The following is a 25,424-nucleotide window of genomic DNA, read 5'->3' on the forward strand; positions in this document are numbered from 1 at the left end:
GGGGGCGGCATTTTCTCAAGTGCATCCATTAATTAACCCTTCGGCACAACCAGCAGAGGGCACCAACCGCGCCACGTTTGGGGGGAGGCACTACAATTTGTGCACTTGTTCCGGGAGTACAACGGCACTTAGAAATGCTTGGCTGGACCTGATGTTAGTTTCCTCCAGGATCACAATGACTCGTATTGAGAGACTTGTTTCTCTTGTTGGTTAGTTGTAAAGGTTTTAAAATTCTTGTACTCGCTGTGAAATATTTTACTGTTGATTGTTTTTCTACAAGTACACTCTTGCACTTTTTTGAGTTTCATGTTGTTTAATTTTAACTGCATGCTCTTATGGTTCTTCCCTTTGGCACTTATTTGGTTTTTCACAATGTAAGCTTCATGTTTTTGGCTGCTCGCAATGTTTGGGGCTATCTCGTTGTTATGAACAGTGACCTATGCTCTTTTGTAAAGCTCTCTCTTGGAAGTTGCTTTGGATAAAAGCGTCTGCTAAATGCATGAATGTAAATGTATATGACTAAAACGTCACCTTAAGTTTTTCCCTTCTACATTAGTGATATTTTCAAGCATTTAGCCCACTCATATTGCATTCATTCATTAAGAACCACCTTTGAAACAAGCTGAACCCCCTTGAAACAAGCTTTTCTAAGTAGGCTAACAACGTTCTCACCTGCAGTATTATTAGCTAGATGGAATCGCGATTGAAACAGTACCATCTGCTAACTGAAAATATGCCCCCAAAAAACGTAAATAAGCTTGACATTTATTTAGGTGGAAATGGCTAATTCAAAAGAAGTTTGCTGGAAGCGATCATAGTCAGTGACAATGCCAAATACGACCATTTGATCTTAGACTAGAGCCCTGCCCTTCCACTTCATCACAGCGTCTGGAATTAGAAGTCATGAACTTATTGTCAGCACCAATGTGAACGTTGAACGCTGCGTATAAACCATAGTTCATGGCATCTCCAAACACTTACCACTCTCTTTCGCAACTCCAGCACCTTAAGGCACTCCTCAAGGTCTTGGAGTTCAGCCTGTGTTTGGGCCACCTGTAGGTCCATCACTGGCACCTCTTCAGTGTGTCTGCCCTGTAGTCGCCTGAATAGGAGAGCCTCTCGCTGGTTCTCCTCCAATGTCTCCATCTTCCGGAGCATAACCTGTAATGTGTCTGTCATTACAGACAAGTAAAACAAGTTTACAAGAGTTAGCATGATTGGCATACACTGTGGTTCTTCTAGATTAGCTGTAACATTTATGTAAATAACAAATGTTACCTTGAATGGTTGTATACAAAGCATATATTTTTTTGAGTGTCTTATATTTGCACTTGCCTGGCTGCCAGCTGTTTTCCTGGGCCCCCAATTGGTTCACCTCCACCAGACCAGAGTTGACATCTAGGGGTATGGAATCTGGTGATGCAAAAGTTTTAAGTCATGCTTTTGCTTCAAAACATAGCCTTTAGGTTGCCATGGCTCATACAATTATTGTCACTGTTTTAAACGGTCATTCATTACTTTACCATCATTTCCCAGGGACACCGTGCTAGGCCGTGTGACGGTGGTAGGATAATCTGTACAGAAATGAAAATGGAATGTAGTTTATGTACATAGTTATAGCATATTGATATTAAAGGAGTAGCATTGCACATATGTGATCGTCATTCCAACCGACTGTTTTCCAATAGACAAATACTATATGACAACGCTATAGTAAGGCTTCAAAATTTACAATTAGTAGGCTAACAAGTAACACTAGCAGGTGGTAGCATTGCAACGAGTATTATGCTAGGTTGCTAGGTAACGGAAGCTAATTAAAGCTACCTAGCTGCCGTTTTGGAAAAATAACTGGTGGAAGCGTCGGAAATATTTAGAACTCACGCATCTAAAGATTAAAACGAATAAACGTATCCAAAAACAGATGGCATGTACAAATTGGAAAAATTAGTGACATGATACTTTTATAGACGCCATTGCTGTGCATGCCATGGCCGACTGATTAAAACGTGATCAGCCACGCTAGCTCCACAGTCTTTGAAAATTCCGGACTAAATAAACTATTTTGGGACAAGGTTTTTTAACAGTTCTGAACGTTTATTTTCACTGATTCTTTTGTGGGTGATTTGTGAGACGCTAAACTTTGATAACATGTAGGCCTATGCATTTTCAGTATTTCAACATAACTTTCTGGAGGGTTTAACCTCTAGCTACTGTACTGTAGCTAGCGAAATCCTAACGTAAACAATGTGAATCTGATAGCACATAAACAGGCTAAATGGCCTAAATTTCAAACATATACGTATTAGCATGCCCCATCCAATTTCTGAAAATATGTTTATATATTTAAACTATTTCTGTAAAGAAACTCACCTTTGAAGTAGCTAATTTCCAGTTGAAATCCAATGCGTACAAGACGGTGTTGAACCCCTGCAAAATCTCTTCTGAAACCCCAGTTTCAGCGATGCGTTGAAATGGGCATGCGCAAAGTTGTTGCTCAGGGGCAGACTGAGGTGCAGATTTGCTAAGGAAGAATTGTAATATTCTGTGATGACTTGTCTTTGGAAATGAAACTCTTAAGAGTCGCTTACCTTTTGGTCACATTTAACAATTTTGTATCACAAAAATTATTGGAGCACAAACTTGCATTGTGTGTCATACAGCTTTGGTGTGCTATACAAATAATGTTTTCTTAATCATAACATCACACATTGACATCACACATTGATTGCTTTTGTACATGTTTATAGTAAAGAATGAAAGACTAAATTATATTCCAAATTCAGTCTTTTATTTATTAAAGCTATGTTTCTGCATATGAGAAAATTGATGACCAATGACATGCTGGGGCTGAGCTGCACATGAATTACATGCATTGTCTACATTTATACGTGCTGGGTGCAACATTTAATATTGTGTGTGATTGAAATTCATGTAGACTATACATTGCAAAGGTGTCAGAACTGAGAGCAGTCCAGTGTGATCTCTCCATCTCTGGATAAACCACTATATTGTACTCGAGATCCGTTGTCCTGCGACCAAAGAGCGACTTAACCGCAACTTAACCCATGGTACCAAAAAATAACGTAACCAGCCGACCAAGGTACGACGTCGCGGCAACGTTGTCCACGGGTCTAAAAATAAGGTAACCAGCTGACCAAGGTACAACGTTGCGGCAACGTTGTCCATGGGACCAAAAAATTACGTAACCAGCCGACCAAGGTACAACGTCGCAGCAACGTTGCCCACGGGTCTAAAAATAACGTAAGCAGCCGACCAAGGTACGACGTTGCGGCAACGTCCATGGGACCAAAAAATAACGTAACCAGCCGACCAAGGTACAACGTCGCGGCAACGTTGTCCAGGGGACCAAAAAATAACGTAACCAGCCGACCAAGGTACAACGTCGCGGCAACGTTGTCCACGGGTCTAAAAATAACGTAACCAGCCGACCAAGGTATGACGTCGTGGCAACGTTGTCCATGGGACCAACTGGCAACATTCCCTTTATAACGTTGCTACGACGTTGCCACAACGTTGCCAGAAGGTAACGTCGCGGGTTACCAACTGAGCACTTACTGGCAACGTTGCCGCAACGTCATGTGTTAGCTGGGTGCACGGTGGAGAAGCTGACCTCAGTAAATTGTGCTACGAGCAAGCTAGCCTAGCTGCTGTTGCTAGCCAAATTTAAAGGGGTGGTTGACTGAGTTTTTGGGGTATTTCACACTGTTCCTTAAGGTCTTGAAGGATTCATATATCTATGTGTCTATTCCAATATGTAATGATAGTATTCAATGACACAAATCTGTGTTCTAGAAAGAGTGGTCTGGAGTCGCAGAGGTCCCATAATATCAGCTTTAATGCAGCAGTTGGAAATCAACAAGTACAGAGCTCTGGGGTTGTCTACGTTTCCCTACCCGCAACGAAGAGTTGCGGGTTGGTTCACGAAGTCCAACTGGCTATCTGTCCCTCCCCAGCATATATTTATACAGTGTAATTGAAACACAAGTATCAAAAAAGGGTTGAGCTTGTTCTCTCGTGCATCAGGGAGTTGTTCTTGCCTACGCGTCCTACCTGCTCGGGTGCCGTCTCCACCCGGTTTCAAGGTTGTTTCTGAAAATGAAGAGATAGAGACACAAAGAACAGCCTGCTTCCCACACTCAGTGTGAGACCCAATGTTTAAGCCTGGGCACACTTCTAAGTTCATAACTTTAATAAGCACAATGTATAACTTTAATAAGCACAATATATTCTTTAATCCCTCTTTTGATCTCTGAAAACACCAGAGATCAATCAACATAGCCCGGACCAACTACCGCCTCCTCAGCCTGGTCAGCCAGCCCCAGCAACGGCATTTGGAACCCCGTCTTTGGGTTCTCCACAGCCGAGACAATGATTCGGTTTCACAGGGACCTGATACACGGGATACAGCAACAATCATGTTGATATTGATATAGCACACTCTTAAGTAAAATAGTGTAAACCTTCTTAGTCCAGTACAATTCTATTGTGGTCAAGCAGTATCACTCTTGACCTAGTCGTAACCCTCTTTTCCGGACTCTCACATTCGTAGCAATAGCAAAAGGTTCACTGGCCCTCCTGGCCCTTCTCCACCAACTCCTGCAACGTACGACTGGATTCTGGAGCAGCACAACACATGCTCCAGTGGTACCACGTACTTCCTTTCCCCAGCACCCTTAGGGCGTGCGAGGTTCTCTCGATGACCTTGAATGGTCCTGTCCATAAATGTACAACAGGCTTCCCCGAACATCTGATGATGTATTGGGGCAGGTGGGGCAGGGTCTTCAAGGGGAAGGGGGGGGCAGACCACTCATAGGTCTGAAGAGGCATAGGGGCAGATGGGGCAGGGTCTCCAGGGGAATGGGGCCTTAGAACAGGGGTTAGGTAGTCAGACCCGCCGGTCTGACTCGTCCTGAAGCAGAAAAGAGTTACAGTCCCAGCATCACCTTATCTCCCATGATCAAGCAGTAACTGAGTCAAATGAGATGCGAACAGTCGAACACCAATGATTAAACACAGATATTGAAATCAAGAACCCATTTGAGGATTTAAAGTGGATATTTTTAAAGTTCAAATAAATCCCTCCTTTCACACCCTTATAGGGTGTGACAATAAACCCAAATTTAAAAAATATCCCATTACCGATTACACAATGTTGACATACAAATCAACAATAATGATGAGACTATGCAGCGTTATGGCCAAGTGGTGTGGACACACTGGACACAGTGGGAAAACCCTAATGATGTTATAGGGGAAAACCCACCGTCACTCCAGAGTGGACATTCGACATCCATGTATCCACGGCAGACCTGGACATGCTCACAGGCCCCCTTCACCACATACATACAACTTTAGCCAAGCTTTTAGAATTGTAATAAAATAAACTAAATTCGAAACAAATAGAAAAACCAGAAATAAGACAGGATATTTTAAAGTTTTCATAAGATCCCTCCTTTCATTAATAACTTTAATCAATACCCAATCTCCTCGTTTGACTCCTCCACTCTTTGGTTTACTGCTTCACCTGGAACAGAATTTAGCAGAAGACATCTCTTTTCTCGTGAGCATTAGGTTTAAGTTGTGTAATTATGATCTTCTATAATTCAATTCAAATGTTGTTAATGCATCTGGTACAGGACTGGGAAAGATTTCAATCCACTGTAAACATATCTATAATTACCAGGCAGTATTGACCCTTCAGTTTTCTTATTGTTGAGCAAACACATGTAACAGCATCTAATAAGACAATACATCATCATTTGATATTCAACTCCTATTAGTCATGCCTAGAAATGACAATCTGTTTCTTTGTTCCCTTCTTTAGAAAATCAACTAGAAGTCTAATTTCTTTCACTCCAAAAAACCTTTTCTGTCTTTTAAAACAGTTAAGTTTAAGACCAATATTGTTTTAGATTCTCTATTTTACCAAATCACAGCTCTTTTTATCAAAGATATGATCAAAGCAATTTTCATTATGCCAAACCAGAATCCATATGCTTCTTAAATGAAATATAAACCAAATAATGTTCTTAATGTAGCTATTAACCAAACATTTTTCCCAACTATATTTTCTATAAAGGTCAGATAGGTAGAACTTCATAACTCGTTTTGCTGCAGTTCAAAACGAGCCAATTAGCTCAAACCATCATAACCACAATTTATCAGACTTGATGAGTCTTCCCAAATTATTTCAGAACTGAATGTTATAATAACCCTCTTCATAATACAACATTATCACAGCCTAACTGTTTATCCCAAACAGTATGCCAGGCTCTGATAAAACTCTCAAATAAAACTTAAAACCAAATTACAATTAAACTCCAAATAAAAGTACATTTAGTTATTTTCTCTTTCTCATTTTTAACCAAATTATATCTAATACCTTTATCAAAACTCTTAAAAACCCTAGATTTTACTATTTTGACTTAAAATGTTATCCCATATACCTTCAAAGTATATTCATAGTTTCCTCTTCAAAACATCAGTGTTTAAACCAATCATCTCTTCACATCCACAAAACGTTCTTGTTTTATTTCATAACCTTCCATGATCCTCTCTAAACCAATCCTTTATGTAACTTTCCAATTGCTTCCTCATAATTTTTCACATACATTTCCTCAAACCATTCTTTGACCAACACAGCTGTTTAGCGTTTACCGTCTATTCACTTAATTTTGCTCTAGTATAACTCTTCCAATTGTATTAGAACCAATTTATAAACCAGGGGTATACCCTCTGGGATCACCTTTGTAAGATCTCAACGTAACTGGACTCTTTTAGCCCCCACCTTTCTCCAACTCTCCTCAGGATTTCTGTAACTTCTTGGTCAAAGAAAAAAGCACGAGATTGATAAAAGTGAGTGATCTCACAATTTGACAACTTGTTAGACTTTGCACTGAAGGCAATTATGGTCCTTGGAGGACACCTAGTGGATTTATTTATTTATTTATAAAGAACGACAGATCTGTTTAAAATACCGTTCAACTCAACCCGATTCCACACAAATATTACTTTTTCAGGGACTGTGACCCTTTTGTACCGGAGAGGACAAAGGAAAGAAAAAATAAACACACACAAGACAAATTCAGGGACTCTAACCCTTGGAGTGTATTTTAACCTCTCCTTTTTTTAAACACAAAACAAGTTCAGGGACTCTAACCCTTGGAGTGCTCCTTTTTTAAACACAAAACAAGTTCAGGGACTCTAACCCTTGGAGTGTATTTTAACCTCTCCTTTTTTAAACACAAAACACGTAGGCCTACAGGGACTCTCACCCTTTTTGAAGAGGACTCTAACCTCTCCTTGACAAAGACAAACCACGTGTTAGGACTCTCACCCTTTTGAAGAGGACTCTAACCTCTCCTTGACAAAGACAAAACACGTGTAGGGACTTCCACCGTTTGAAGAGGACTCTAACCTCCCCTTGACAAAGACAAACGTGTAGGGACTCTCACCCTTTTGAAGAGGACTCTAACCTCTCCTTGACAAAGACAAAACACATATAGGGACTCTCACCCATTTGAAGAGGACTCTAACCACTCCTTGACAAAGACAAAACACATATAGGGACTCTCACCCATTTGAAGAGGACTCTAACCTCTCCTTGACAAAGACAAAACACGTGTAGGGACTTCCACCCTTTTGAAGAGGACTCTAACCTCCCCTTGACGAAGACAAAACTTAAAAACGGTTGATTTCCCACCACTGTTGGTTTGACTAGGTACGATGAAACATAGTAATCGTCTAAATTTGGTTCTCAGTTCCGAATAGCAGTACTTTGAATTAACAGGTGTCTGCTTACCTTTTTTTTTATGTTGAGGCGCCTCTGACGATTACGTCTGCCTCCTCGTACCGGTGTATGGGTCTTTCTCCCGATCTGTCGGTCGGGCCGGAACCCTCTGGACTCCCTCTTTTCAGCGTCGGGGTCACCATTTGAAGGATTCATATATCTATGTGTCTATTCCAATATGTAATGATAGTATTCAATGACACAAATCTGTGTTCTAGAAAGAGTGGTCTGGAGTCGCAGAGGTCCCATAATATCAGCTTTAATGCAGCAGTTGGAAATCAACAAGTACAGAGCTCTGGGGTTGTCTACGTTTCCCTACCCGCAACAGAGTTTGGGCTGGTTCACGAAGTCCAACTGGCTATCTGTCCCTCCCCAGCATATATTTATACAGTGCAATTGAAACACAAGTATTAAAAAAGGGTTGAGCTTGTTCTCTCGTGCATCAGGGAGTTGTTCTTGCCTACGCGTCCCACCTGCTCGGGTGCCGTCTCCACCCGGTTTCAAGGTTGTTTCTGAAAATGAAGAGATAGAGACACAAAGAACAGCCTGCTTCCCACACTCAGTGTGAGACCCAATGTTTAAGCCTGGGCACACTTCTAAGTTCATAACTTTAATAAGCACAATGTATAACTTTAATAAGCACAATATATTCTTTAGTCTCCGAATAGGGTATGTAACATTGGTTGGGCTGAAAATGGCCCGGGTGCTGTTCTATGCACCCTGATACATCCTCTGAAATTTTCCCGGGAAAAAACGCTAGGTTTTCTCCTTTTATGGTATGCTCATGAATATATAGATGAGCTGCGCGCTGATTGGTTAGTTTACAACGAGTGAAGCTGTGGAGCAAAGACGCAACACGGCCAACACTCACTGAAACAAGGAAGGTGGAGACTTGAAATAAAAACGTACAAATAAATCTATTGTGTCTACAAAACACTGTTTTCAACAGATTGACTAGATATCATTTGAAATGATTACGTTAGTTGTTTCCACTTCTGTTGTCGAAGCAAACTGGATCGACTGCGTTACAGCTTAGCAACCAAACGATATCGTGATTCAACTCAGCTTCAGTTAGCTAGATAAAAAATAACCTGCCAAAGATCTGGACAAACATGCATCGTGATTTGTAGATTTACATGTACGGGTTATTTATTCGAATGAAACACAGTCAGGAACATGAAATAACTTGTTAGCCCCATTGCCAATAAACTAAATCATCACACATTATATGCTCTTGCGTTAGCAAGCCAAACTAGTTTACATGCCTACTCTAGGTGTTTACTTGCAAATCAGCGTTAATAAAAAGCAGATGAGCTAGAGTGTAACATTGACACGACAGGCATGGCAGATGTTTGTCTATAACGTAGCTCTAGCGTAGAAGATCCCTGTGCCAGCAAACAGGATCGACTTAGGTGGATAACGTTAGCACTAGCTACATTTTAGCAAACAAACTATCGTGATTCAACTCAGCTTCAGTTAGCTCTAGCTATCTTACTGAAAAATAGATCTGGACATACATGCATCTTGAATTGTAGATTTACATGACAACACTGGTTATTTATTTGAATGAAACACAGTCAGGAACAAGAAATAACGTTAGCCACATTGCCAATAAACAAAATCATCACACATTCTACTGATGCTAGATACAGGCAGGATCTGTTAGCATTGCTAATAGCTAACTGTTAGCGACAACATCATACAGCTTGCGGTTGTGATGAACCTAAGGTCGGAACAGCACCTCTTTCAGCAACAGCTTCATAGCAAATCCTGCTTTACATTGTCCCAGGTTTTCAAAACTCTCCTCAGTGACATGGTCCGAGCAAATTAATAATTTAGCGCCGTACTTAAAGGCCATATTGCAGGTTAAACACTACTGTTGATTAATGGGTACATGAAGCACTCAAGATATGTATATCATTTACAATATCTCCAAATGGTGTCTCCAAATGGTGTTAAAGACCAGTTTTTGTTGTTTTTGGTGTTAGCATTAGCATATTAGCGCAAATCGGCGATGACGTCACGTTGGGGAGTAGTTGAGGAGAGAAGCCTCAGCCTAGTACTAGAACTATGGCGACTGACTGGGATGAAATAGAGGTGGCAAAAACTACTAATGTGTATGATGGCCCGCAGCCGTATAATTTCTAACCAAGTAGACATGAGAGGTCAAATAAGGAATTGCCGAAAACTGATGGCCGTCAAAGCCAATTAAATGGATGGTCCAAGGAGAATGAGTGGAGAGTTGGTGAAGTGTCCTGGTGAGTTGCTATTATTTAGCAACGCAGCAACGATCTCTGGAGCTGGTCTAACAGAAGTTCACATATACCATTATTTTTTTACTGTCAGTGAATAGCACCGAGTGAAAGTCAACGTTTTCTTTATATCTAGTGACAGTGATCATTCAGGGCCTGACATTACATTTTTGAGGCACTTGTCCTTTTGGACAAGTAGCCCTACATTTATGTTTCACTTTTCCATGCACAAAAGTCACGTCCGGGTAAAGATTGTGCCTTTGACCAACGAAGATTAACTGTAATATTATACAAATAACAATTGAGGTGTTATTAATGTATTTGTTACATTGAACATTTACACACTTTCTGCAGAATGAAACACTTTGTTATGTACTGTATTGCAGCTTCGTCCCAATATCTCTACAGACCGTGCAGCTAATTCAATGCTCAACACTTGAACGGGGGCTTATTACTTGAAAGAGGAATCACTGCGTCTTCTCAGTTACACTATCAGGACTTGGAAATACTGTGACTTGCAAAAGTAGGCAAATGGCTAGTAGAACATAACATTTCATAATCATTTCAGTCAATCAAACAGCTGCAAGACCCAGTGAAATGTTATATACAGCTAGCAAACTAACGTTAGCTAGCATCATTAACGACATTGGCTAACTCAACTTCAGTAGCCTATCCTCAGTATTTGCAAGCTGGCCAGTGCAAGTACAGTAACATGGCATTTTATTTTGTTTGAGTTTAAACTTGTCCAGTGGGGCAGGTACATTTCTCTGCCCTACAATAAATCCACTTGTCCCGGACAATCATGTCGTTAGCTGTAGTTCAGATAAGTAGGCTAGTACTACCGGTAAACTTATCTAGATCTAGAAATAAGACATCATGCTAGCTGTGGGCTAGCTATGGGCTAACTTGCCAGTCCCACCTAGAAATCCCCCCAAGATCATCCCTAATTAAATATTTTCCCCGACGTTGTAAACACATTTCCGATTAGATGTCCCATGTTTTGATGGTACTAGCAGAGACCATATTAGACATTCTCTGGTACTAGCCTAGTGTTTATTTCTAATCGATTTCAATGGTCTCTAAGCGGGCTTTGGTCGGTTGTCTCCCCAACGTGACGTCATGCAATGCATTGTGGGGGAAAGAAGAATCATTGCAAAAAGTATCTACTTTTTCGTATTATATTACATTTTGTGACACCCAACAACATCAAATACAATGGATAACAGTTAAAAAATATTACCAACAAGCAAATAGCGCAAATTCGTTGGAAAAATTAACCTACGCGTTATTAGATCTACGCGACCTCCGTTTATGTTCCTGGACCTGAAAACCAGAGGGCGGGTAAATGTACATTTTGGTGTGTGACAAAGTTGATGCTGCAAGTTGTGACGTCACAACTTGCACTGTTTCAAAAGCTAGCGTTTGCAAGTTGCAGTTTCAAAAAGTGAAATTTTGATAGGAAAGAGGTTTCAATGGACTTTGAGGTTTACTGTATGTCTATTTTACACACCAAACTGTCATTTTTCAACTATGACAAGGTAAAATCGGTTTTGCAATCAATCGCCCCTTTAAGGGGATTGTTTGACTGAGCCGGAAATGAAAAACGTTTCTTTTGACATCAAGTTTAGGCTGTGGCATTGAAGACGCACCACACAAGCTTGAGTTTAAATACATTATTTAATGTGACATTACTTACTGTACATGCAAGTCTTGATTTGCTTAAATGTAGTGATGTTATGCTCGATACCGTGCTCACGAAGCGGTATCGACCTTTCGAAACAATAGGTGCGTTCGACATGGACTGACTTCGTGCAGCGCTGGAGCCGGCTGCAGGCGACTGACTTGAAACAGTGAATTCTGGTTAGACTTTTTGTCCGACTTGAGACGGCGCCGAGCCTAGGTCACTGTGACGTAGCCATCAAAGTACCGTGAGATCGATTCGAGAACTGCCGGCTGTGTAGCCGAGCGCATTTTCTCAAGAGCAACTGCACAGGTTCTAATGACGACACAGCTATTTCATGATTGGCCAAACTCACACACGACAACTTTGACGCATGTTTTGTAATTATTCTGACACCTTCAGTTTCGCCAATGCTCAAATCCGGACCAAACAGTTTAATTGGTGGCCAAGCCGCGAAGCGGCGAAGCCACTTAAGTGTTTCTACCTTTTCTTATTGGTGGCCAAGCTGCGAAGCGGCGAAGCCACTTAAGTGTTTCTACCTTTTCTTATTAGGGGCCAAGCAGCGAAGCTGCGAGGCACCTATTGTAATTAGGGTTCCTCCGGTAGGAGAACCCTATTGTTATTAGGGTTCCTCCGGTAGGAGAACCCTATTGTTATTGGTGGTATTATTATTTTTTACCCATGGGAGTCAATGGCAGCCCCTAGACCAGTACCGTAAAAAGTTGTGAAATTTGGCATGTTGAAACTGCAGACCATTAGTAACTACCATACCAAACATGGGCCATGTGAGACAATAGGTGGCGCTACAGGCCACGCCCCAATATGTCAATTTTCAAATTGATGCCATTTGCAGGCCATAAGTCCCAAAATTCTGAAATTCATTACATATGCCTTATTTCTCATGAGGAATAAAAAAGCCTCAAGAAGCTATAACGGCCACCATATTGGATTTGTCTGTACAATAAAGATTAAGGAAACGCGTTTTTTCCCTACTCCTCTTACATTTTTGGTCGAATTTTCTTCAAAATTGCCATAGATGATATCCAGACTGAGCCTCACAAAAGTTATCGTAGGGATTTCTGATTTTCAAAACCGTTTGTCCGGTAGAGCCAATCAAAATCTGCAACAAAGCAACCAAACAGGACGTTTGGTCAAATCTCAGCAAATCTTTGAGATATCAACACCAAACTTGGTATGTCACGTGGAAGACACTACAACATGTTACCATGTGCAAAGGCAACTTCATACCTCTAAAAATGATTGATATAAAGCAAATTGAATTTATTGCTAATGCTAAAATAATGCTTTACACATCCGCCGGCCAAAAACTGATACTCTGATTCAATCACTAGTTCATATGAAGACTCTTGAGAATGTTGAGTACACAAATCTGAGAAAAAGTTGACTGTAACATGAAAACTCGATTTTTTGTGAATATTTGAAACATGCATGCTTGGCTAATTTCTAGGGCTGTTTCCCCAAATCCTCTCTCCCTTTGCTCCTGTGCGCGCGTGCTCCACATTCTCTCACACACAAGGGGCCAGAGCCCCTTGACACACGCATGCTTTCTTGAAAATGTGTGCTGACCAAGCCCCCACCCTCGTTTTTTAGCCCCTGTTTCATTTCGCTTCCAATCGCAGCTCGCTGTTACGAATACAAATTATTTTTCGGCGGCCATTGTTGTTTCCCGTGTCCCGTGAAAGTCGTCTCCCGTGAAAGCCGTGTTGGAGGCAGCCACTTTCGGTAAGTCCTGGTTTTACACATTTTAAGCTAGAATTAATGATTGGGTTTGTGAAAGTACACTACTCTTGAATTATGGTGAAGGTTTAGCACTTTTAGACCTTATAGATCGTGATTCTGAAGTGACGGAAAACCAAACTCGAAAAGTAGCTACTGTAGCTCTAGCTTTTTTCCTCTGTGTTTTTAATTAGTGAGTCATTTTGCATCTCGGCGAATTGTTCATCAAAAAGGTCGAGGAGAGCAGCCTTTAGGAGAAAAAGCAATTCCCCACAGACCTGTCGGCTCATAATGGTGATTTTTGGCGTGAAAGTCTTTGTAATAAGCCTATGCGGCAGGGAGACTTTTTCAAGGCGAGCCTGTTTCATTCGTCATATGCCCTGAGAAAGCGACCTACGTTAGCCAGGCTAGTTTTGCCAATTTCGGTAAGTCAGGCTATTTAACCCTTGTGCTGCCTTCGGGTCACATGACCCAAAGGTTCATAACGAACCATCTTTGTGTTTACCCAATTTTACCCAATACAAAAACAAATTAAAATAATTTTCTTTTAACCTTCGCAATGTGGGGGGTCTGAGACAGCCCAACGGTTAAAAGAAAATGCTTCACTTTGTTCTTGTATGCGGTAAAGTTGTCGCAATACGACGGTGGGTCACAATGACTGTTGGGTCAGAATGACCCGAAGATAACACAAGGGTTAAAGGTCTCTTACAGTCAGAATCACTGTTTACAAGCAAAGGTCGAGCTGGTCTTTTGTCAGATGTGTATATATTGACCAGTTTAGAGGTAAATACTCTTGCCAGAGCCTGGAATCGAACCTGTGTTTTGAGTGACTGCATGGGTCTCCATGACGTCAACACATTTGGATTCAAGTTCAAGTAATGACACTGCATTTCACAGTCAAAACTGAAGTCTGTATCAAGTGTAGATGGGAAAAGCTTCATTTTTCACAACTGACATGGACCCTTTCTTCACTTTGACAGGTCTGGAGGGTCATGCAGAGGCCTGCTCAACAGAGTTCAACAGAGGATGCAACAGACTCGAGGATGGTGAGATCCACACAGACCCCTTGCTGGACTACCCCTCTCTAGCTGGACAGCTTCTCTTCAGCCCTGACCCCAGAACAGCTTGATCCAGCTGGCCTGCCTGCCTGCCTGCCTGCAGGCCCTGCTTGCCCCTGCCTGCCAGCCCTCCAGAGACAGTCACCCCACAGACACAGTAGCTCTGCAGCCTGCTTTTTTGAGGACATTGATGAAAAAGGACAAGCCAGCATTACTTTGATGAAAGTCTAAATGTTTAATCCTTTCCATGTGCCAGTATGCCAAGCTGCTGACTTTGTGTCTTAAGTGATGAAACTAGTTCAAGTGATAGACTTTTGACCTGAATCCAATGATTATTCATCTGAATAAAAACCACTCAAGAGAAGTACTGCTTCTTGGAGCATTTGTGCTCCACATCAGTACATCTCACACATTTGCCTTTGTTTCCATGGGATTCATGGAATTGTTAGTTTCTGCTCCACCATTTCCACCCTAGTGTAATAATAAGTATAATTTAGGACAGCAATTACATTTTTGTGTTATCCTTCCGCATTACACACATTTAGTCAATGTTCTTAAACTCAACCGATTATTGTCATTTTACCATACTGTTCATATTGAACAGACATCAGTGTTTACTTGGAAAGATGACTGTATATTTCCACTTTTGATTTGTATTTCCATCGTAAGTTTGGTCTTTAATTTCATTTGGAAGTGGTATTAAAAGGTCTTACATTTAACTTGTTTATACCTGTAGACACCCTGTGAAGCCCCCACTGCAGAGACAGTTGGTGACAGAGAGGTGCAGACATTAAGTTAAACATGCCTTAAGAATAGAGTAACAAATAGAGACTAAATGTGTAAATGGCTGTTGAAACTGAGTTGGTGCATGTCAGTTTAGGCAAAGGTAACCTTTTAAACCTCTAGGTTTAAAACAAATTCAGATTTGATTGGAACTCTCTTTTATACATTTATAGTTGGATTTGACATTTAATTCATTTAGCAAGTTGTTTAACTCAAACAACCATAACACGGTACATATGGTATACAATGCTGCAGTCAGATTTGGCGAAATTGTTAGCTTGGATGTTATCTTTACATATAGATGGGGTCTTGTTGATGCGCACGCAGCTTCAAGGCAGAAAGACGCGTTCCATTTCACTTTTACTGTACCTACACCTTTAATGTTCCCGCCATCCCCCCATTTCTGAATAAAGTTCGACTGATCTGATTTGTTGATTTCTGTTGCTATGAAAACCAGTTTAGCCAAGCTAACTAACATTGTTTTTAGCTAGCTTGCATTACCATTCAATTGCTAACAAAACATTAGTAAAAATAGCTTGCTAATCGGGCAGAACTTGAACTCGGGCAGGAGACTCTGAGACCTCAGCGCACCACTAGCATCTCGTCATATCACGCAGTCGGAGCACAGCTAGATAATCAGCGTCAGCGCTCTTGGGTACCCAGCATGCAGTGCGGCATGTTAAAAAAACAACAGCTACGCAAGGGATTTCAGTTGTTGTGTTCGTTCAGTTAGATGTTTGTAATGTTATTGGCCGGGTTTCCCAGATTCGTTAAGAAGCTCTTAACGCTAAGAGCTTCTTAGGAGCGTTCTAAGAGCGTTCTAGAGCGTTCTTAGAACGCTCTTAAGAAGCTCTTAGCGTTAAGAGCTTCTTAACGAATCTGGGAAACCCGGCCATTGTTTGTTAGTTAATATAATCTTGTTGGTCACCTTGAGTGTGCATGCTGTGTAGTTTAATGGGAACAGAGAGTCGGCCATTTTACTATCACAGGCTATACTTGCAAGGAGCTGAACGTGGGCTGTGCCCTAGACCAGACCAATTGCCTATGAGGCTAATCTTGATTCTGGATTGACTGAGATTCTGGAAAGAGATCTACTCAAGAAGAGAGTCAATATCTGTGGTTTTCAAGCCATCTTTGAGAAAGTTTGAAAACAATGTTGCGGTTAATATGTTTTGATTGTGGGAGGCAACTTTTGGACTACACCTAAACCTCATGCGGCCACCGCACCACCCGCACTGGCAAAGAGGGAAACAGCATGGATGGGGAAAGTGTGTGGGCAGAGCAAGCAGTAGTAGTACATAAACTACACACGTCCTTTACTAAAGTGTATTCTGACTTTCATAAAGTTATTGTTGTAATCAAAGCTTTTAAAGAATGGATCTCTGCATGATGGGCCTGACCAGAGCACAGGTGGCCTGACAGAACACGCTTCAAAGTTGTCACTTTCAAAAGGGTGGCATTTTAACCCTGTCAGTCCAAAATGTCTAAAAGTTGGTACGCATGCCTTATTGCCAATGGGGAACAAAGAAGTCTCAAGAACCCATAATGTCGGCAGCATGGATATTTCTCTACAGTGACAATTTGTGAAGAATTTCAAAAAATGACTTCAAATCAGCCATTGATCCAATTGTATTGAAATGTTGTGTACATGTATGAAATACATGTCTGTGTCATGTCAATTTTGTAATGGTTTGCAATGCTGAGGAGGAACCCGCCATTGCTGCCTGCAGCTATATTTAGGGTTCCTCCGGTAGGAGAACCCTATTGTTATTGGTGGTATTATTATTTTTTACCCATGGGAGTCAATGGCAGCCCCTAGACCAGTACCGTAAAAAGTTGTGAAATTTGGCATGTTGAAACTGCAGACCATTAGTAACTACCATACCAAACATGGGCCATGTGAGACAATAGGTGGCGCTACAGGCCACGCCCCAATATCTCAATTTTCAAATTGATGTTATTTGCAGGCCATAAGTCCCAAAATTCAGAAATTCATTACATATGCCTTATTTCTCATGAGGAATAAAAAAGCCTCAAGAAGCTATAACGGCCGCCATATTGGATTTTTCTGTACAATAAAGATTAAGGAAACACGTTTTTTCCCTACTCCTCCTACATTTATGGTCTAATTTTCTTCAAAATTTCCATAGATGATATCCAGACTGAGCCTCACAAAAGTTATCGTAGGGATTTCTGATTTTCAAAACCGTTTGTCCGGTAGAGCCAATCAAAATCTGCAACAAAGCAACCAAACAGGACGTTTGGTCAAATCTCAGCAAATCTTTGAGATATCAACACCAAACTTGGTATGTCACGTGGAAGACACTACAACATGTTACCATGTGCAAAGGCAACTTCATACCTCAAAAAATGATTGATATAAATCAAATTGAATTTATTGCTAATGCTAAAATAATGCTTTACACATCCGCCGGCCAAAAACTGATACTCTGATTCAATCACTAGTTCATATGAAGACTCTTGAGAATGTTGAGTACACAAATCTGAGAAAAAGTTGACTGTAACATGAAAACTCGATTTTTTGTGAATATTTGAAACATGCATGCTTGGCTAATTTCTAGGGCTGTTTCCCCAAATCCTCTCTCCCTTTGCTCCTGTGCGCGCGTGCTCCACATTCTCACACACACAAGGGGCCAGAGCCCCTTGGCATGCTTTATTGAAATTGTGTGCTGACCAAGCCCCCACCCTCGTTTTTTAGCCCCTGTTTCATTTCGCTTCCAATCGCAGCTCGCCATTACGAATATAAATTCTTTTTCGGCGGCCATTGTTGTTTTCAACTGGGTCCCGTGAAAGCCCTGTTGGAGGCAGCCACTTTCGGTAAGTCCTGTTTTTACACATTTTAAGCTAGAATTAATGATTGGGTTTGTGAAAGTACACTACTCTTGAATTATGGTGAAGGTTTAGCACTTTTAGACCTTTTAGATCGTGATTCTGAAGTGACAGAAAACCGAACTAGAAAAGTAGCTACTGTAGCTCTAGCTTTTTTCCTCTGTGTTTTTAATTAGTGAGTCATTTTGAATCTCGGCGAATTGTTCATCAAAAAGGTCGAGGAGAGCAGCCTTTAGGAGAAAAAGTAATTCCCCACAGACCTGTCGGCTCATAATTTTGATTTGGGGCGTGAAAGTCTTTGTAATAAGCCTATGCGGCAGGGAGACCGCATAGGCGGCAGCCATTCCTTGGGCGCATCATGTTCATAAGTTCAACCTTTTTACAGTTACGTGTACACGTTAAAGGTCGAGGAGGGAAGCCGTTAGGAGATGTGGGAATTGTGCTTTTAGCCAGATGCTCCGATTATTTTTGTGATTTGTGGACCGGGGGTACTGGGTTTTGACGTTAGCCTCAGAGTCAGGATCGGCTCGCCCACTGGCAGTGTGTAAACAATTTTGTATTTCACTCAATTCTACTCCAAAAACCTCAGGGAGGACATCTTTTTGTAGACGAGGGCCTGCTAAAGATAGCCAGTACATCTGATTTTTCAAGGCGAGCCTGTTTCATTCGTCATATGCCCTGAGAAAGCGACCTACGTTAGCCAGGCTAGTTTTGCCAATTTCAGTAAGTCAGGCTATTTAAAGGTCTCTGACAGTCAGAATCACTGTTTACAGGCAAAGGTCGAGCTGGTCTTTTGTCAGATGTGTATATATTGACCAGTTTAGAGGTAAAAACTCTTGCCAGAGCCTGGAATCGAACCTGTGTTTTGAGTGACTTTGCATGGGAGATTTGACAACCTCAAGAAAAGGCTCTTGTCTTCATTTGCAATGCACCTAGACCATAAGGGGCAATGCTGGGGCCACTTGTAATGTTAGAAAGGCCAGTTACATTAAACATTATTGCTGTCATATACCATGTTCCTTTGATTAAACGCTGCAGCGTTTATTACACAATTATCATTTGTGGTGCAGCGTTTGATAATAAAAAAATAAGAAAAATTGTAGTGCAAAAAGATATTTCAAGGACAGTTCAGCATCCAGATGGCATGTGGGTAAAAACGATCCCAGTATCTGCTGGTACAAGTCCTTATGCTCTTCTATCGCCATCCAAAAGGCAGGAGGGAGAAAAGACTGTGGCAGGGATGACTAGGGTCAAAAAATGATTCACTTGGCCTTTCTCCTGCAGTGCTGGCTGTAAAGGTCCTGAATGCAGTCCTTGTAATACGCTGTGCAGATTTGACCACTCTTGTAGTGTCTTCCTGTCCTAGGCAGTGCTGTTGCCAAACCATGTTGTAATGCCACCAGTCAGTATGCTCTCAATGGTCCAGTCGTAAAAATTGGTCAGTATAGTGCAATCCGTGCCAAGTTTCCGCTGTCACCGCAGAAAAAAGAGCCTCTGTTTCGCTGTCCTTGTAACCACACCAATATGGTGGTCCAACTCAGGTCCTCGCTGAAGTTGATACCAAAAAATCAGAAACTTTTGACTCTCTCCACAGCTGTGCCCTCGATGTGAATGGGTGCATGTTCTCCCTGCAGCCGCCTGTAGTCCACTATCAACTCCTTGGTTTTTGCTACATTGAGCAACAGGCTGTTATGCTGACACCAGGATGTCATTGTTGCCACCTCTGCTCTGTAGGCAGACTCATCACCATTCTTGATGCAGCCGATAATGGTGGTGTCATCAGCAAACTTAATGATGGTGTTGGAGCTGTTAGTGGCTGCACAATCATAGGTGAACAGAGAGTACAACAGTGGGCTTAACACACAACCCTGTGGGGCACCAGTGCTGAGTGTTAGACTGGTTGAGGTGATGTTACCTAGCCGTACTGCCTGTGGCCTGTCTGTCAGGAAGTTCAATATCCAGCTGCACATGGAAGGACTGATGTTCAGGTCCTGTAGTTTCACGATAAGCCTGGATGGTACTATGGTGTTGAAGGCGGAGCTGAAGTCAATGAAGAGCATCCGCACGTATATGTTGTTCTGATCCAGGTGAAAGAGAGCAGTGTTCAAGGCCAAAGCTACAGCATCATCTGTAGACCTGTTCGGCCTATATGCAAACTGGAGTAGGTCTAATGCAGGTGACAGGCAGGATGTAATGTGGTCTTTGACTAACCTCTCAAAGCATTGACAACAGAAGTGAGTACAACAGGGCGGTAATCATTGAGACAGCTCACTGATGGTTTCTTAGGGACTGGGATGATGGTGGCCCCCTTGAAGCTATTGGGGACGACATACTGCGACAGGGAGAGGTTAAAGATGTCAGTGAACACCCCTGCCAGATCAGGAGCACAGGCCTTGAGAACACAGCCAGGGATGTTGTCAGGTCCTGGAGCTTTATGCACATTCACTCTAAGTGATAAGTTTAAGGTTGTTATAGAGGTTGTTAGAAATCTAAGGAAACCTCTATTCCCTTGTGTACACTACAGCATCCAGCAAACAAAGTATGTTGTTTTGTGTCTGTATTTTACTTTGGTGAACGTTATTTACATGCTGCACATGTCATTGTATGTTCATATTAAGCTAATGTGGTCTTTATTTTCTCATTACAGCGTGAGTTTAGTTTTAACGTTGGATTTGGAGAAGAAGCTTCAAATAAACCTGTAGCAAGTAAGACACTTGTGCCTGCCAGTGCTTCATGGGAATTATAGTACACTACACTTGTGAATTACTTGTGTAATAAATACTGTGTTTTAATTTAAACCAATTAAATAACCGTTTTCTGATTTTTGGGGGGAGGCGTTTAATCGAGGGTGCCATTTATTACATAATGTTCATTTTTGGTGCAGCGTTTATTCCAGGGCAACGTATAATCAAATAAAAACTGTAGTTTTCTTCCCAGCATTGCAAACACTAGCAGGCAAAAGCAGTGGTGCCCAGATATGTTTCATAGGACTGGCAAAAAAGAGAAGCACAAAGGTACAACATCCTCCCACTACCATTATCTCAAATTCACTCTCCTGAGTTTCCTCTATGTATATCCGTAACTGCTATAGTATGGGCCTATATGAAAGTTTCAAAGAAAAAGTGTAATAATGCAGAATACAGGAAAGGAACAGTGTGCTGGTGTGGAAAGTCCCTACAAACTGCAGAATGGCCAGAAAATATTAGATTTTACATTAGATAGTATCAAGGCCCAATTGCAAAAGAGGTCCAAAGGATATTTACAATTGTAGTAGGCCATTAATATGTTCAGGGGTGTAATTTGTTGGATAAGAAGCCCCACCTCCAACTCCAGAGTTGATGTTATCTTTACATATAGATAGACATTAGCTCTACCGTGGTCCAGTTGCCCGCATGACTCTTGTCAGTTATCGAAGCCCATTACATGGTTTTTTAATTTTCAAAACCCTTTGCCCGGTACAGACAATCAAAATGTGCCGTTAAGCCAGCAAACAGGAAGTTGGGTCGTATCTCAGCAAATCTTTGATGGATTCACACCAAACTTGCTGTGTGTACTCGTTGCTCTCTTCTGAGGATGTCTAAAATGTTTTCTGGGTCATTTGACTGCTTGGCCACCTCATTGCTGCTTGCAGCTATATTTGGATTTGGTCAGATTTGGTATCCCATTGGTAAGTCTGCAGCATGGATTTTTCTATACAGTGACAATTTGTGAAGAATATACATTTTTCAATGGTTCGCAATGTTTTGGAGGAATCCGCCATTGCTGCTTGCAGCTATATTTATTAGGGTTCCTCCGGTAGGAGAACCCTATTGTTATTGGTGGTATTATTATGTTTTACCCATGGGAGTCAATGGCAGCCCCTAGACCAGTACCGTAAAAAGTTTTGAAATTTGGCATGTTGAAACTGCAGACCATTAGTAACTACCATACCAAACATGGGCCATGTGAGACAATAGGTGGCGCTACAGGCCACGCCCCAATATGTCAATTTTCAAATTGATGCCATTTGCAGGCCATAAGTCCCAAAATTCTGAAATTCATTACATATGCCTTATTTCTCATGAGGAATAAAAAAGCCTCAAGAAGCTATAACGGCCGCCATATTGAATTTGTCTGTACAATAAAGATTAAGGAAACGCGTTTTTTCCCTACTCCTCCTACATTTTTGGTCGAATTTTCTTCAAAATTGCCATAGATGATATCCAGACTGAGCCTCACAAAAGTTATCGTAGGGATTTCTGATTTTCAAAACCGTTTGTCCGGTAGAGCCAATCAAAATCTGCAACAAAGCAACCAAACAGGACGTTTGGTCAAATCTCAGCAAATCTTTGAGATATCAACACCAAACATGGTATGTCACGTGGAAGACACTACAACATGTTACCATGTGCAAAGGCAACTTCATACCTCAAAAAATGATTGATATAAAGCAAATTGAATTTATTGCTAATGCTAAAATAATGCTTTACACATCCGCCGGGCAAAAAACTATACTCTGATTCAATCACTAGTTCATATGAAGACTCTTGAGAATGTTGAGTACACAAATCTGAGAAAAAGTTGACTGTAACATGAAAACTCGATTTTTAGTGAATATTTGAAACATGCATGCTTGGCTAATTTCTAGGGCTGTTTCCCCAAATCCTCTCTCCCTTTGCTCCTGTGCGCGCGTGCTCCACATTCTCACACACACAAGGGGCTAGAGCCCCTTGACACACGCGCGAGCTTGGTACACGCACAAGAAGACGACCATTTTATTTTATCGTTGGAGAACTCCTGCAGCCCTCAGAGATTTTCATTGTTACATTTGACAGTGAGTAATAAGATCCTACAATGGCAGTACAAAACATGTATTTTAGCGTTTGTATTCGTATGATAACTTGAAGACTTTTATACTGTCGTAAACAGGATAGCAGCTAATCTATCTAGGCTAGCTGAGCTAAGGATATCTCTTTGTACAGACAGTATTACAGGCTAGCAAGTCGTAAAATCTTTAACATTATACTTGCTTCTGTGAGACGCGTTTGAAATTTGTATACTGTGCGTAACTATGCGGTTGGGTTGTTCTATTTTTACATGTCATTGTTGATGTAATTTAAATTAGTACGGTGAGTTCCAAATGTGTCTTTCGATTAAACACTGCAGCGTGTATTACACAATGATCATTTGTGGTGCGGCGTCTATTCGAAGGCAACGTTTAATTAGTAAGACAGATTCAGTGAATTGTAGTTGCAGTGCGGCCATACACAAACAAATAGACAAGGTCAGATAAATGCCGAGCAAGCTATAACCCTTAAGGCTAGTTTTTGCTTTTGTGGACGGCGTTTCAAATTTATGTACTGTACGTACCTACGGTTGGGTTATTCTATCTTTAGCTACATGTCATTGTTGATGTAATTTTGTTTGTTCGTTCCAAGTTTTTCTGACGGTCTTCCCATCGTAAGTTATTCTTTTTGAAACTGTAGCTAGGTAGCCTAGTTTGCTGCACAGTTAGAGCTACCTAGCATAAGCAAGTAGCAATGGTACCATGGTTGTTTTGCTTGCTAGCTTTGTTTGGGTTCATGGTTTGATCGTTTAGGAGTTCCATTGAAAGCCTATAGACCTACAATACGTTTGTAATCGGCATTTTGTACCATGCTGCACGATTTCCTATCTCTTGATAACATTTTATATTTGTATCAATTTTATACACTAAACTGCCAAAGTATTCGCTCGGTTGCCTTTACACGCTCATGAACGTGAGTGACATCTCATTCTTAAACCATAGGATATGATGTCGGACCACCCTTTGTAGCTATAATAGTTTCAACTCGTCTAGGAAGGCTTTCCACAAGGTTTAAGAGGTTTATGGAAATGTTTTACCATTCTTCCAGAAGTGCATTTGTGAGGTCCAACATTGATGTGGAACAAGAAGGTTTGGCTCGCAGTCCCTGCTCTAATTCATCCCAAAGGTGTTGTATTGGGTTGAGGTCAGGACTGTGTGCAGGCCACTCAAGTTCGTCCACACCAATCTCGCTCATCCATGTGTTTATGGGCCTTGCTTTGTGCACTGTTGCACAGTCATGTTAGAACAGGAAGGGGCCATCTCCAAACTGTTCCCACAAAGTTTGGAGCATGAAATTGTCAAAATGTTGGTGAATTATTGCATTTCAGGAAATTAACTTATGGGTAGGAAATATTTAATGGATTGGGCTCGGCGGGGTATTTTGTCATCCATCCATTCCTACTCCATGCTCTTGATTATGTAATTGACCTACAGGTACATCTTCTAGGCTATGTTTATTTGTTTTAATTTTCTAATGTGAGTCAGTGGCTTGGCAGTATTTTAACAGTAAGGTTTGGTTATTTGTGTTAAACTGTGATGATTCTTTTGGTGAAACATGAATTTAAAGTAAAAACCATTTGCAAGATAAATTGTTCTCAATTGGTCTTAATTTGTATTTATAGTCGAGTCCGTTTCTCTGTTTACATTTTACAGACTTAAATTTGAATGTAGACAGTGTAAATTGAATAAAGGTAAATAATGGATGTCTAAATATTTTTTTTAAGTACAGAGATTGGTGTTTTGAGAATCCTAACCATTTCAATATTTTCTTAAAGGTCTGTATACTAGAACTGTTGAGTATGAAGTTATGATAATGTAAGACTATGAAATTGTTAAGCAGTAGTGTGGTATGTTACATTTCATAGTTTTTGATGGTTTTTCTATGTGTTTTTTAGATGCCATGTTCCAGCAAGAGATCCAGGGACCAAGGATCCACTGTTGAGGTTAGACTTCCTTGTGGGAAAAAATGCTAAACCAGTGTGTTTAAGTGATAAGATTAATTGAGAAAAATGAATGTGAATGAGCATTTTTAACAACGTCTTTGTTACGGACCCATGTTTAAAATGTCCTAATTCAGTCTGTATAGTTGTGGTTGTGTGTTTTTTCTTTTCTCCCCTCTTTCTTTCTATTCGCTGCATGCAGGTATGGTCTAGTCAGTGTTTGTTGGCGGTTGGCTATCAGTCTCCCTATCTCGTGATTGGCAATCAGCCGCGCACTTCCAATCAGCGGTTTAGTTGTCAACATAAAATTACCACACTGGTCAGCTGTTTCAGAGATTGCTTTGGAAAGTTGCTTGTTTAGAGAGTTGTCAAGTCAGAGAGACTTCTTGTTGAAATCATTGTAAATGTTGTTATTATTTTGTTAGAATGGTTTGCTTCATAGTGAACCCTTTTAATAGAGCAGTTAGTGGTGCAGCGTTTATTCGAGG

The 25,424-nt window shown here is 41.0% G+C and overlaps 1 protein-coding gene across 2 annotated transcripts in view; it reads left to right on the plus strand.

Moving 5' to 3' along the window:
- Positions 1 to 375: 375 nt before the first annotated feature.
- LOC134032503 (myelin proteolipid protein-like) overlaps positions 376 to 25,424 on the plus strand; it is a 422,406-nt gene continuing 397,357 nt past the window's right edge. The window contains exon 1 of one of the 2 annotated variants that reach the window (XM_062476486.1): positions 376 to 511. The gene's annotated coding sequence lies outside the window, so the exon portion shown is untranslated. The remainder of the gene's footprint in view (positions 512 to 25,424) is intronic. The other variant, XM_062476487.1, reaches the window with a different exon arrangement.

The sequence above is a fragment of the Osmerus eperlanus genome, chromosome 13 (assembly GCF_963692335.1).
Source record: "Osmerus eperlanus chromosome 13, fOsmEpe2.1, whole genome shotgun sequence".
Classification (NCBI taxonomy): Eukaryota; Metazoa; Chordata; class Actinopteri; order Osmeriformes; family Osmeridae; genus Osmerus; species Osmerus eperlanus.